We start from the raw sequence: 14,406 nt of genomic DNA, 5'->3' as shown, positions 1-14,406 counted from the left end.
GGGGTTGGTAAGGGGGCAGGCGTGGAAGCACAGCCGTACAAACGGGATAAGGAGATGGCAAGACACTTAGGTGGGAAATGGTCGGCTCTAGGCTTTGAGGAAGAAATGCCAGCAAATGAAACATAAGGGAGAAGTAGAAGTCAAGGGGACAAATTTGTTAAACTTGAGGGAGAAGTCTAATGAGAAAAGCAGAGCTCCAAGGGGGACACCAGGAGCCGAGGGTTCTTAGTGAGCACATGATCGTGAAACATCTTCGAGTCAGGGCTTGGGGGACCACGGTGGAAATGAAGAGAAGGTCTCCAGAGCAGAGAAGGACAATAACATTGCCCAGCGATTGAGAGCACCCAGAATGACAGGAACACTCAGCTGGAAGGACATCAGTGTCCCATGTGCCTCACAAAGCAGCACCACGGAGCTCAGTGCACACACAGGACCAAGAGGAGTGAAGGGTCAGCTCCCTGTGGGAAAGCACAGCGGTGTGATGAGGGCTTGAGTCACAGGGGGCTGAGAGAGAGTCAGCAGTCGTAGGCAGGACAGCACTGACTTTCTCAATCAGTACTTTCAGTCTGTATGTTATCAACTCCTTCAGGCTTGAGGAAAAACGTCTATAACTGATCGCTTCAGGGGAACTGTCACTGGGAATCATTTGTATTTTAACACCCTGGTGTGTCAGCGGTGGACAGGGTGAGAACCAACACATGAGAAAGAACTAGGTGTCGCCTTCCACCTCTGCACGTTAAGGCTGAGGGACAGAGAAAAAGAAATGTCTACTGGGTGCCTATGAGCTCAAGCGTTCTGAGGGAGATGCAGAGTCTGTCTGAAGGTTGAAAGCTACACTTCTCCGTGGACATGAGGATAAGCGCTTAGAATGCAGTCAGAAGTTACACTTAAGCAGGGCATGGTGCCATGTGCTTTTAACCCCAGCACTCAGGAGGCAGAGGCAGGAGGATCTCTGTGAGTTCTAGACCCGCCTGGTCTACAAAGCAAGTTCCAGGACAGCTAAGGCTACACAGAGAAACCCTGTCTTGAGAAACCAAAGAAAAGAAATCCCATTGGGTTAGAAAAGTGGTGGGAACAGGCTCCCTTTTGGGGGTCCATGACCTCCCCATCCCCAGATAGTTGGTTAGGTTTCTAATATGAGGCCTGAATTACCCCCTAATTAGTGGTTCATAAGTCCAATACCTGTTGGTTATTCCCAAAAGTACGATAATGGCATTTAAATACTTTGGTGCATATGAATAATTTTGCTGTAGTAAATCCTTTTCATGTGTCTCCATAGACACAGCTTTGGGAATGCTTCCCACATGTAAGTCCAGGAACAGTATTGCTAGTTCTAGCTTAGTTTATTAAAACCAGCCACATGATGGCTGTTCCATTTGACATTCTGCTAGCCCAAAACAAGCTTGGCATTTGCTCCTGACAAACACTTGAGACTGTCAAATTTAAAGTTTTCCTCTATCTGATAAGTGAACATTTTTGCAGTGAGGCTTTTGGTGTGGATGTATTAATAAAGTTGGATAGGCTCTCATGTTTATGAGTCATTAACATTCCTTTACATTAATTATATGTTCATACCCTTGGCCCTTGTCTTCATTGGACTTTATCTTACTAAACACCGACACATATTTAATAAATGACTGTTGTGTTTTTGTTTTTTGTTTTTTTGGTTTTTCGAGACAGGGTTTCTCCATAGCTTTTTGGTGCCTGTCCTGGAACTAGCTCTTGTAGACCAGTCTGGTCTCGAACTCACAGAGATCCGCCTGCCTCTGCCTCCCGAGTGCTGGGATTAAAGGCGTGCGCCACCACCGCGCGGCATGACTGCTGTGTTTATAGCATCATTATCTCCCTGGTCCTGAAACTAAGGTTGAGCTTTGATTTTTACTTTTCAGAAGTCACCTGCTTATGTTTTTGTGTTCATTACTAACATACTAAGTCATAAAAGTAAGTGTCCTATTGGTCAGTTTATGACTTGTATAGCAATTCAACAATATCATATTTTTTAATTTTTTAAGCTTATGATTATTATTTTATTTTATTGATTTTTGTTGAGCTCTACATTTTTCTCTGCTCCCCTCCCTGCCTCTCCCCACCCCTTCAACCCTCTCCCAAGGTCCTCATGTTCCCAATTTACTCAGGAGATCTTGTCTTTTTCTACTTCCCATGTAGATTAGATCTATGTATGTCTCTCTTAGGGTCCTCATTGTTGTCTAGGTTCTCTGGGATTCAACAATATAATCTTAATTATCATTAGAACCATACACATATATGTATACACACATAGATAATGATATATGTAATATATAATAAAACATAGTTCTATTGCTATATTCAGAGTCATGTATATATGCTGTCACCCAAGCAGTGCCCTACTTTTAGAAAAATTGCAAACAACTGGACAATATATTTCGTAAGGTTGGCATAATATATAAACCCTAAAGCACAATTTTCAAGCAAAGATGTTTATATATTTTTGCAGCTCACAGTTTCATCTCATGAAAGCATTATTTAAAGATAGCCAAACATGACCCAATAAAAGCTTTCTGCACGTTGGTAGTTTCAGGGAAAACAGTCCCAAGCTTTATTATAGATAGTACACTTGTTATTTATGCGTTATTTGTAGCATTTGAATGTAAAAGTAAAATGCACACCTTTAAACTTTAAAAATTTTTGTGTGTATGTACTATGTACGTATATGAATGTATATATACCACATGCATGTAGTGCCTGCAGAGGTTAAAAGGACATTGGATCCTCTGGAACTGGAGTTATAGACAGTTGTGAGACACCCGATGTGGGTGCTGAGAGCCAGCCCCAGGCAAGTCTCTGCAGAGCGGCAAGTGTCTTAACTGATGAGGCCTCTCTTCAGCCCTCTAACATATGCACTTTTTTTCCATAGGCACCTTTAAAAAACTAAGAGATGTTCTCTTCTCCATTAGATCAAAATGCTTCTTTATAAACTATGGTCTAGGAATATAGTTCAACTGATAGAGAGCTTGCCATGCACTGTAAGTAGGTGGCTCACATCTGTAATTCCTGCACTCAGGACCTAGTAGGTGGAGGATCAGGAGTTCACAGTCACCCGCTACAACAAGGCAACAAGTAAATTCAGGATGAATGACAGAGTGGGGGGGGGCGGTGGTGGTGCACACCTTTAATTCCAGCACTCAGGAGGCAGAGGCAGGAGGATCTCTGTGAGTTCGAGGCTAGCCTGGTCTACAGAACTAGTTCCAGGACAGCTAGGGCTGTTACACAGAGAAATCCACCCTGTCTCGAAAAACCAAAAGAGAGAGAGATAACACTATACCAAATCCTCTGCATATATTACAGCTTTTTTTTTTTTTGGTTTTTCGAGACAGGGTTATATTACAGCTTTAAGCTTAGTATTTTTACAGTACTCCTGAGTGTATGAGTGCATAGGGCTCTGGTTCTAGTGCCTGCTCTTAAGGCTCTTTTTCTTCTGTTGGTTTGCCTCGTCCACCTTTGATATGATGGCTTTTTATTTATCTTGTTACATTTTATTTTCTTATGTTTTGCTGTTATCTCTTAGAAGCCTGTTCTTTCCTATGAAAGACAGAAAAAGAATGGATCTGGTTGGGAAGGAAGGTAGGGGAGACAGGAGGAAACTGTAATCGGGATATATTACATAAGAAAAAATATATTTTCAATAAAAGGGGGCAAAATGGTACAGACCACTGTAAGATGATAGCTCTGAAGAGCCTAGAATTAAATGATTTTGCATTGCTTGAATTTTATACTAAAAGGATACATTTATTTAAAGAGCATTTTTAACAATAGGAATAAATACATTAGGTAGAAAAAGCGTAATTTAAAGCAATATTTATAGTAATAGCATGTTATTAAAATTATATAATGCACACAGAATTGATAAACTTTCAATACTAACTCCTGTTAATGTTAAGTCATGGAATGCTCAGTATTCTTTCTTTGTTCTTTATGTTTGTCCATACTTTATCCTAATATATTTTTTGTTTGCTGGGGAAAAGAATATTTCATAAATGATATTCTATTGAACAGCAAAAGGTACTTGTGCAAACACCTTTGCTTTTTTCTTTTTAATTAATTTTTATGTGTATGAGTGTTTTGCATACATGTATGTCAGTGCATCACATACATGTGGTACCTGTGGAGGCCAGAAGAGGGTGTCAGAGGTTGTCAGATACCCTTGAACTGGAGTTACAGATGGTTGTGAGCCACCACATAGGTGCTGGGAATCAAACTGGTTCTTCAGAAAGAGCGGCCAGTTATCTTAACCTCTGAGCCATTCCTCCAGTCCAAGACATTCAATTTAAAATAACATGAGGGGTTTTTTTTTTCACTAATGCAAAAGATATTTGTTGGCCAAAGAGAGTGAAGTTCCACTGAGACAAGAGCATGCTCTGGCATATAAGGATAAATAAATAACCCAACGGCCAACCAGGCTTGTTTTCCAGTCTTGCCCGATCTCAGTTAATTGCAAGGCTTTGTTTGCTTCTTACCATGCAGCAATACTCAATGCATTGTTGCTGTGGAGAACCAGAACAGGCTTGGCCTGCTCGGCAACAGTCACCTGCTTAGCAAGGATGTGATTTCTAAGCACAGACTTTAGAAAATTGCTATGAAGCCTCAACTGAGACCTTTCTGAGCTCTGGGCTCCTCCTCTTCTGCCAAACAAGGGTGATGCCTTCATGTCTATCTTAATGGCTCTCTGTGGAAAGCTACAGGACTTAAAGGTACACCGAAGGCTTAAAAAGTCACACAAATGCGAGTGGATAATGTGATCATGTAATCCAAGTTCAGCTACGCAGACGAGGCTAAACCAGATGTGGTGGCTCACACCTTTACTCCTAGCACTCACGACGCTGAGGCAAAAGAACCACCATGCGTTAGAAGGCAGCCTGGCCTAGAAAGTGAGACCCTGTCTCAAAATGAAATGCCAGCATGGTGAAAATAATCCTCTAATCTTACCCCAGAATCATCACTCTGAGAAGTCAAAATTGCCAAGGGAACTATTAAGAAAATAATAACTATCATCACAGGAAGCAAGCTGTAATTCTCTTGAAGACTTGTTGCAGACCCAACACAACACTGTTGATAAGTATGTATGTCGTTTGAGAAGAGATGGGCTGCCAAGCTTTCTAAGCCAACTGCTAGCACTGTAGGAAGAAACCCCCAATACTTTCTAGGGAAGAAATAGCTTTAGCAAGGAAATTAATATGATAATGAACATTATCACAATCGCTATAATCCACAGATAATGCATAAAGTATCTACCACAAGATAAAAATATCAATCAATAGTGAAAATTAGCAAAACCATCAAGTTTTCCTCTGCTCCTTTTAAGCCAACATAAATAATAAAAGCAAACTTATAGGACTATAAAATACCAGAGAAAGCAATCATAGTATATTTTAATATTTAGTTTAGCATATTTATTATATGAAAACATGTCAGTTATCCTTCTGTTACTATAACAAATAATACCTGAGATAATCAACTTACAGGTGGAAAGATTTACTTTGGCTCAAGGCTCCAGTTCATGACCAGGTTGAGCCACTGCTTTGAAATCTGGTGTGAGGAGCAGATGGTAAAATCAGGGAGCTTAGGGAAGAGTAAAATTACTTCCCCCAGGCCAAGACGCAAAAGAGAAGAAAAGGAATTTCTCAGAACTAACTGTTCCCTTCATGAACACTCCAGTGACCTACAATCTCCCCACTAGGTCCCTTATGAAGGTTTCACCATCTCCCGACAGTTCCACCCAAGGGTTCAGTCTCTCAACACATGGGCCTTTAGGAGCATTTAAGATCCAAACTACATCATATAAATTATGACCCTGGAGCATCACAAGATCTTCCCATCACCAAAACGTTTTCTTCAAAATCCATATGTTTTTCTAATTGCGAGTAAACACACGGGCTACACAATTCCGGGAGACCATATGGTTTCCCATTCTCCACAAACAAGAAAGAACTCAGAACCTTGAATATTTGATCTTTGGCCTCCACAGTTACATGACCACACCTCCACTGCCCATAAACCATGCAGTCTGCTACGTTATTCTGTTGTCGTAGCAGTAGAAAAAGAGACAAGCTCTAAGCACCCACTTCCTGTTACACATATGTATGTTTACAGGCAAATGGCCCGTTGTCTCAATATTCTGTAGGCCTCTGAGGGTGGGGAGTTCCCTTTCTCTTCCTTACTTCATCACTCTCGCATTTTATGATACTAATAAAGATGAGTCAACACTTTAGTCAAATACTCAGGATGGAGCGCATGGAGTCCCCTGGATGGGAACTGCATACACTGTCAGTCACAGTGCGCAGTCAACACTCAGTGTAATAGCTTGTCTTCTTCTGTAAGTCTATACCTCATCTCCAAATGATCACATTAAAAACATTTGTATTAGCCGGATGGTGGTGGTGCCCACCTTTAATCCGAACACTCAGGAGGCAGAGGCAGCCCATCTCTGTGAGTTTGAGACCAGCCTGATCTACAAGAGCTAGTTCCAGGACAGGCCCCAAAGCAACAGAGAAAGCCTGTCTCAAAAAAACAAAACAAAATAATTGTAGTTTGGCTGAAAATAACCTGAAAATAGTATACAGTCCAACCCATGCCTCAACAGTTTTTGCTTCTCAACACCCATTGACTGCTCTCTCAAAGCAACACCATGTAGGCTGCTGAGAAGCAGAGAGAAGAAACGAAAGGGAAAGGGTGAAATGCTAGGTACAAGCGTGCTCTTGAGGGCCAAGGGAGACAGCTCAGCACGGAAGACAGCTTGACCTTGGTTGGACACAGCCTCCAGAGTCACGAGATGGGTGTTCTCTTGTATCAGCTGCCCAGCCTGTGAACCTAACTGATTCACTCCTTCCATTGTACCTGAAGTCACCTGAGAATCCATTTTGATGGCCACCGGAATAAAAACAGTGGCTCCACTGAACTGTCTAGGACATAACAACCAAAATATCTATGCGTTCAACAGAGACACAAATTTGGAATACTCTTGTTCTGCGACCGGTGGGCACCGGCTGCATTTTGCTGTGGTTGCTCAAGTAGACTGACACAGTTTGGTTTCAGGTACCAGGTATTACTGTCTCCTCCTGGAGAACTTATCATCAGTGCAGAGTCATTGTGTTGCACTGGTCCTTGTATTTGAGCCCCTCTCCCATCAGACTTGAGAACAAGCATCCGTGAGCTCCCGTTGTAATATATAACAGTGGTTCTCAACCTTCTTACTGCTTTGACCCTTTAATATAGTTCCTCGTGTTGTGAAGACCCTAAACATAAAATTATTTTTGTTGCTATTTCATAACTGTAATTTTGCTACTGTTATGCACTGTAATGCAAATAGCTGATATGCAGGATGGCCTTAGGTAACCCCTGTGAAAAGGTCATTCAACCCCCAAAGGGATCACGACCCACAGGTTGAGAACCACTGCTCTATAAATTTATGTAGTTTCAAGCCCATAATAAGCAACCAACGTTTTCTTTTAACTTTTGTCATTTCTTTTATTGCACAAACGCCACACCTGAGTCCAGTAAAATAAGCGTTGGTATTCAGCGGTCCTTTTCAGACTGCTCTTGGGTGGCCACAACTGTTCTGCGAGCGGAAACCACGTGTGCTTATTGCTCACTGATGTCCTCAGAATAAGATGATCCTGAGAAAACTCGGTGTGCTCTAAAGAGAGATCTTATTAAATTTATAGGTTGTGTTAGCAGTATCAATGTGTTGAGATATCAGATTTTACCACCTGACAAGAGATATCTTCTTGGTGAAAATCTGATTTGTACTTTTGACAATTTTCATTAATATACTCTATACAATACAATTTATGTTTTTATAAGACCTGCCATCACGTTATCTAATGGGTCTAAAGAAAAGTTAATCATTCATATTTTATTTTGTGATCTATCATCTCACTAACCTGATCACTTTTTATGGTTTTTAAATTAACCCACTGGAGAATTTAGAGCCCACAATCATATTATCCATAGATAAATATCTTCAAAAATTAATCTTACATCAAGGCATGGTGGCACATACTTTTAGTCCTAGCATTCAGGAGACAGAGGCAGGCAGATCTCTGCGAGTTACTGGTCTACATAGTGACATAGTGAGTTCCAGGCTAGCCAGGGCTACGCAGTGAGACCTTGTCTCAAAAGCTGAAAAGAAAAAAAAAATCTAAGAATTTCAATGTTTAATGTTTTTCTTGTTTTGTTATATTGGATGAAACAACATTAAACAATAAATATTATGTTTGGAACTCTATTAGTATCTAGAATTTTTCCTATTATTGTCTATTAATTTCAAACACATTTTCCTATTGCATTAAGCTTTCTTGCTTACAAGTTTACCATTCTATCAAGAATAAAGGTTATATTTTATCAATTACTTTCTTGTCAACTGCACAGACATAGCCAAAACTCAAGCTGATCCACACTTGGACATCCGAAAACTGTCAGGAATAGTAATGAGCATTTTGCCCCCAAAGCATGGAATTCCCCAATTATTGTCATTCAGAATGTGGCCAAGGTTATCTGCTGAGGAGCAGCAATGCTTTTCTCCTCTGAGGGGGCGTGAAGAACCTGTTGAGAAAGCAGGGTTAGGACCACAGCCAAACTTAAGCTGTCATCATGGCCTGCCTGTCACATAAAGTATGGCAGTAGTTGATAAGAGTGGTTTATTTGAGGTCTAACTAAAATACGCATGCTTAATGTGGAGAGTTAAGGACGTGGCAAGGCTGAGAGAGGGCACAGCAACCGAGAAGTTTGCTGGGCAAATGGAAAGAACCTGAGTTCAGGAAGCCGGAAACCCATGTAAGTGTCCTGAGGGCACCGTGGTCTGCCTCTAATTCCAAGAACAGGTAGACACAGGGGAGCTTTAAAGTAAGTTGGCTTGCAAGACTGGCCGTGTCGGTGACTTAGGAGTTTGACTGAGAGACTCTGGCTCAGTGAATAATGTAGAAGAGGGATAGAGGATGATTCCTGACTTCAACCTCAGTCCTTCACACGCATGCGATACACATGCACGACACACATACAAAGGCACACACCACACACATACATATGCGCACATTCACACACAGATATATGCACGCATACACACACATGACACACAACACATATACATACAGGCACACCACACACATATACACAGGCACACACAACACACACACATATACACACATACACACAGACACACACCACATAAGGAACACAGGCACAACACATACACACCACACACACATACATATACACAGGCACAGCACACACCACACACACATATACACAGGCACACCACACACACACACACACACACACACACACACACACACACTGGAAAAAGAGAGCAGGAAAAAGTAGATGGCAAGGTGAAATTTTGGCCCTCACTGAAGAGAAAGCTGCGCCCCTTGAGTCCCTTCCTCCCCACAGACCACATCTTCATCTCTGAACGGAGGACCAGCTTATCATAAAAGTACTTCTAAAAGCACCGAACACTTGGAAGTTTCCAACAAGTTGGAATTCACATTTCCACAGTTAATCTTTTGCTACCATTCATGTGAGTTTGGTGTTCAATCTTCACACATTGTAAAGAGAAAGAGAAATCAATATCTAATACTTTCTTTAGGAAAACACACAGCGGTCATGGTCATTGCTTTGGATTTCTTAAAATAAATTAAATTCACAAAATCCCAGTGGTATTTACTAGGCTATAATATCCAGATTAACAAAGTCGTAGCGTAAGACCTTTATTTATTGCTAATTTTAATTAAACTTGCATGTTAATTCACAAATCTGAATCAAAATGCAGAGACGATCAATATTCAATTATTAGTTGTTTCTACATGGGAACCAACACAAAATCTTGGATATTTGAAGACAAAAACACATGTCAATACACACACACACACACACACACACACACACACATCTGAAATTATTACTGGGTTCTTACCTGTGCTTGTTTAAATGAGATGCCTGTCTCTCAGCGGTGTCGATCAGTGGTGTATCCAAAATGGACTCAGATATATGGTTAATCCTGGCATTGTCAAAATTCAGATGTAACTTTCCTTAAGTAACAAATATGACATTGTTCTTCCTCTCCTTAAGCGGCACAAATGGCTTGTTTTATTAATTATTCCTCAGAAAAGTAAGTTCCATGGCATCGGCAGGGGAGGATGTTCATGGCTCAGTCCTGGATTTGCGGATTTGTGTGTAGATGAAAATAACAGCTCCCAAGTCATCCTTATCCTTAGCTTGAACCTGAGCTCATTAATATGTATGTGTTTGAGAAATAAAAAGGCCTTTCTCAACGGGATGTCGCTTAAAATGTTTGAAAATAAAACAAAAAATGCTGCCTAATGGATTTTATTAAGATCTTGTTGCCAATTTTCACCAGGGTTATAATATTACAAGTATTAAAACAAGACACAGTAATAAGGATATTTGTGGAAGTCCTCAAATGCTGGGCAGGTAGGTAGTATAACGTTTAACAGATAAGTAGCTAGGGAAAACGCTAAATTACAGTGATTACTCATGTTCTTATACAAACTTGTCTGATTCCTTTTAGATGCTAAATAAATACACATTTTTTTCTGGCTTAAAATGTGCATTCCTAGGACTAGTTTGGAGCAGTCTTCTCTTGTTCTTCACTCAAGGAAGACGTAGCTGAGATAAATACAACAGGTGCCCTCATGCAGCATGATGTCGCGTTCTTGTGGATTCTTGTCATGACACTGTTCAAAGAGACTGTGATGAGCTAGAGGAACTGGCAGGAGCAGCCACTCCTGAGCACCTGTGATGGACAAGGAAGTTGTTCTGGAGCAGGGGGGTCTGAGTCCTGTCTTCAGAGACCATGTTGGGGAGAGAGAGCATTAGGACAGTTATGATACAGCCCTGAGGGACCACATGCAAGGAACATGACTATTTAAGAAGGAAGTGACGTGAACACGGAAGCCTTTGAGGAGGGGTGTGTTTCTTGCTGAAACTGAAGGTAAGTAAAAATCTTGTCTGTGTCTATGAAACATATAATCGGAAGTTTTCCCACCTGGCTCAAGTTTCAGGGGGTAAGAATACTATGTGCTGTTTTATTTTCCCCTCCACAGTGTGTTTACCTTGACCCAATCTACCTGTCACTGAGTGTCTTTTCCTGGGATCTGCGGTAACCTTGACTGACAGACAGAACAGAGCTACAAGGATTATCGACTTAATAGGCTGCTTTCCACCGGGCTCTCTGTCCTGCTGAGTCAGCGCCCTCTAAGTCTTATAATCCTGTTTAAACTGCCTGTAACTATAGGTGCTCATTTGCATGAAATCGATTGTTTATGTATTTCCATTGTTAAAAAAACTGTGATTTGAGGAATTTTGGTTTTTGACTCTGTGTTAGGTATATGATAACCTGTCTCCCAGCCCACCAAGACCTTCAGCTAGCTCAGGCCATCAATGACACCTCCACTTTTAGGATTAAAGATTGTGAATTTAATAGCTTCACCACAAAATGATTATCTTCCCTGTAAGAACTCTAAACCCTCTGAGTTTAGGACTGTCTCCATTATTTATTGTTACTCAACATGTAGCATGTGGCCCACTACAATACAAAATTATTCATTCAAGTCTATGAAATCCCAGGTTCTCTTCTAAGCACTAGGAAGTCACTAGCTAACAAGGGTAAATTTCTACCCTCATGAAGCAAGCATTCTGATGAGGAGGAGAAGGATCAAATACGGTAGGGACACATAAGTCAGGTGTGGTCAGGAGGAAAATGGCATGAGGGAGGGGCTCAGGCAAAGCTTCTTTTAGGGAAGACCTGAGTTCAGTGACGGGACTAGGCATGGAAGACCTGAGTTCAGTGATGGGACTAGGCATGCCTACTTCCCGGGAAAGGTTCTATTGGATTGTCAAGGAGGAGCAGAGACACCGTCAGCATTAGCAAGGGATAGAGGAAGTTAGGAAACTGTGATCTGAGAAGGAAGATGAGGCAGGGAACACTAAGAGACTGTGGCAGTAATTCAGTAAGAGGTGACCATGACTCTAACCAGGATGGTGGGAGTTGGGTAGAAGGAAGGGGTCATATTTTGGATATAGATTTAAAGCCGAGGCAAATAAGATCTGCTGATTGAGAGGCTGTGGGGCGTGAATTAAAAGATGGATTCAAGAGTGATGCTGGAGTTGTTTGACTTAAAGCAACTCAAGAAGAGGTTAGTTGACAAGACAGAAAGGGCACCAAGAACAGACTCGGGTAGAGGGAGATCTGGGAAGTGAAGTGTTGCGTATGTAGCTCCTAAGATTTACTGGACCAAGTGAAAGGCTTTCCCATTTTCTTACACATGCTTTAGAAAGTGGGGTCCATCCAAAAGAAATGGGAAACTGCAGCTCTGAAAGTACGAAGCATCTGGAAGCCAAGCCATGTATTCCTAAATGAAACGGGTTAAGGAAGAAATAAAAATGAATGATTTTAAAAATTGTGAACTAAATGTTAATAAGAGCACAATGTCACAAAATTTGTAGGCTGGAGCTAACATAGTAATTGAAGTTAAATGGTAGCCTCAAATATTTACATAGTTTTTTGTTTTGTTTGTTTGCTTGGTTTGAATTTTGGTTTGTTGAGACAGAGTTTCTCCGTGTAACAGCCATGGCTGTCCTGGAACTTGATCTGTAGACCAGGCAGGCCTCAAACTCAGAGATCCACCTGCATCTGCCTCCAGAGTTGCTGAGATTCAAGGTGTGCACTACCAACATACGGCTTACTTACATAATTTTTAAAAGACATTTTCATTCTTTCTGTGTGTGTGTGTGTGTGTGTGTGTGTGTGTGTGTGTGTGTGTGCGTGCACGCGCAAGTACAGGTGCTCATGACAGCCAGAAAAGGGTGTTAGGTTCCTTTGAGCTGAAATTATAAATTGTGAGCCGGCAGGTGTGAGTCTTGGTCACTAAACTCAGGCTCTCTCCAAGACAGTATCCACTTTTGACCACAGAAACATCTCCCCAGCCTTTCAAATATGCATATTAAAAGACAATAAGTGCTTAAAATCAATTATCTGAAAAGCACAAAGAATAAATTAAATTCAAAGTATAAGGAGGAAAGTATTTAAAATAAGAATGGAAGACAATGAGTTTTGAGTCAGCAAAAGAAAATCAGTTGCTTCTTAGGAAGATTTCCAAAATTGACAGCCCCTTAAATAGACTGATAAGCGGTGGGGACCATGACAAACTAAGAGCAGTGAGCTAGTGTTACATACAACACATTACAAATGACTGCCTACCTACCAGCTACCCCTCACCTTGCCACCACCCCCAGCTGAGGGAACTGCAACTCCCCATAATGTGGCAGTTTGGAGGTTAAAGGTTCACACAGGAGGCACTCTCCAGACCTGCCCAAGCTCCAAGACAGTGTGACTTTGCTTCCTCAGGCTCAGAAGCATGGCCAACCTTCAGTTTTCACAACCATCACCAGGTCTTGTGACCTTCCACAGAGCCCAGTAATGGGAGTCTGCCTTTTAGAAGGCCTTGTTTGCTGTCACAGTCTATGTTTTGAGTCATAAAAGGATTTCCCAAAATCAAGAGTGGGCTCCTTGGAGACCTTTAGGTGTTGTTCTTCTTTGGGTTAAACAGCATATTCTTGGATGGGACAGCACTCACCCCAGCTAATGCACTAATGACATTCTGTGTGGTGTCCACGTATCTGTTCATCTAGAAGTAGTCAGGGAAGGAAAATTCATGGTCGATTTCTGCGTGGGCCACATTGGGCTTGGGACAGCAATGATCTTAAGTAAGTTTGAATATTCTTTTTCAGAGGGTTTTATCACATTTCCAGAACTGAAATAAGCAAGAATTATAACAAAGTACCTCCTGTGAAAACAGACCTTCATCTCAAAGTGCAGGAGAGATGACCTGAAAGGTAACAGCATCTCTGTGTGCACAGGAGGACTAGAACCCATATAAAAAGCTAACATGGCTTATACATGCAGAATTCTTGAGGACAAAACCAGAAGGATTTCTGGGACTTGCTGCCTAGGCTAGTGCCAGGTTCGGTAACAGACCCCATCTCAAGGGAATAAAGGGAAGAGCAATAGAGCAAAATATTTGGTATCCCCTTTTGGGTTTTTTTTTAAAATACAAATTAAAAAAGTTTTTATGACGTGCTTGGGATACTTTTTGCCATATAGTAGCTGATGTTCGTTAAATAGTTGTATGTACCTGATATAAGTACCTGATAATGATTTATTAATCATTGCCAATGCGATGAAGATAAACTTCAACTCTGATGTCCGCAGAAAGCGTTTAAATAGACGTCTATTTCACAAGGCTCCCTACCTAAAGCTGTCTTAAGTCTGCCTTGCCACTTGCACTTGTTCCTGTCCCCACCCCATTAGTCTTCCACAAGTCATCCCCACGTAAAAAGTATGCACCTTGA

This window comes from Microtus oregoni, unplaced genomic scaffold (genome assembly GCF_018167655.1).
Source record: "Microtus oregoni isolate MIOR12 unplaced genomic scaffold, Mior012 000021F_ref0000039, whole genome shotgun sequence".
NCBI lineage: Eukaryota > Metazoa > Chordata > Mammalia > Rodentia > Cricetidae > Microtus > Microtus oregoni.
This window is presented reverse-complemented; position numbering follows the sequence as displayed.